Source organism: Cryptomeria japonica, unplaced genomic scaffold, assembly GCF_030272615.1.
Source record: "Cryptomeria japonica unplaced genomic scaffold, Sugi_1.0 HiC_scaffold_69, whole genome shotgun sequence".
NCBI lineage: Eukaryota > Viridiplantae > Streptophyta > Pinopsida > Cupressales > Cupressaceae > Cryptomeria > Cryptomeria japonica.
In genome coordinates, this window is record NW_026728891.1 from 271,852 (window position 1) to 273,246 (window position 1,395).

The 1,395-nt window shown below is 61.6% G+C and overlaps 1 non-coding gene across 1 annotated transcript; it reads right to left on the reverse strand.

Moving 5' to 3' along the window:
* Nucleotides 1-205: 205 nt before the first annotated feature.
* Nucleotides 206-324, reverse strand: LOC131863837 (5S ribosomal RNA). Its single transcript, XR_009362731.1, has one exon. It is a non-coding gene; the product is annotated as a 5S ribosomal RNA (ribosomal RNA).
* Between the last annotated feature and the right edge of the window lie 1,071 nt (nt 325-1,395).

The window sequence follows — 1,395 nt, forward strand, 5'->3', positions numbered from 1 at the left end:
CCTCGGGCGCACCGGGGTGCGCGCACAACGCCCGGGTTGCACCGTGGCCTGTGTGCTCGGGGCGCCTCGGGTGCGCGCTCGGTGTCGCCCCCGCGCGCGCGGTAGTGCGGGCAGCGCACCCCGGCCCGGCCCGGCCCCGACGAGAACGCAAACGGGCAAAAGGTTTATTCAAATAGCATTGCGACGCCCGGCGAAAAACTAAAAAAGGGTGCAACACCGGGACTTCCCGGGAGGTCACCCATCCCAGTACTACTCCGGCCCAAGCGCGCTTAACTGCGGAGTTCTGATGGGATCCGGTGCACTAACGCTGGTATGATCGCACCCGTTATGAGCTTGTCGCAGTGTGTACTTAGCAAACCGCGACCCACGTGCGAATCCACCCCGGCCACCCACCCCCGTCGAGGTGCACACCCTCCCTCGCGAAGTGCGCCCCGTTCGCCAAGTGTGAGCCCTGCCCGGGTGCGCGCACCTTGCTAGGGCGTCGGGTGTGCACCCGGCCCGGCCTACGTGCGTGCACCTGGAGGGGGCGTCGTGTGCGTGCAGTGTCCCGTCTGCAACGCGGTGCCCACACACCACCTCGGGCGCAACGACCTGCGCTCACATGTGGGCCGAGTGCACCTTGGTGCATGTTCGGGGCGCCTCGGGTGCACGCTCGATCTTGCCCCGGTGCACCAAGGCGCTCGGTTTGCCCCGGGTGCGCACTTGGTGCAAGGTGGGCACCCAAAATAGGGATCAAGCACCAAAACACAAGTTTCGGGATGCAAAATGGGACCCAAGGACCACAAATGCGTTCCAAGACCCATGATGGGTCCACGAGAACAAAAATGTGTTCCGAGACTTAATAAACAAATATTGGGTTTTAGGAGAAGAAACATGCTCTGATGCCCAAAACGAGAATCGACCCCGAAAAGGCCACAGGCCAAAAGTGGGATGCGAGACAAAAAAAAATGGGACCCGAGGACCAAAATTGGGTTCCCAGGTCGAAGACAGGGCAACCGGACAAGAAACGACCTCTAAGGCTCGAAATGAGTCCCGGCGACTAAAACTTGACAAGAAGCACCCATCAGGCACCCAACTCGACACCCATGGGATGCCGACCCACCCGGGCTTCCACCTAGCACACCTTGGCACCCACCCACCCTCGCACCCAACCTCGCACCCAACTTAGCACCTTTGAACCCACATTGGCACTCACCCTGACCCTGGCACCTTGGAACCCACATTGGCACTCACCTTGACCCTGGCACCCACCTTTGCACTCACCTTGGGACCCACCCTGGCTCCCACCTCGGCACCCACCCAGACACCCACCTTGGTTCCTTGGCACCCACCTTGGATCCTTGGCACCCACCCCGACACCCACCTTGGCACGCAACTTGGCTACTTGCCACCCAT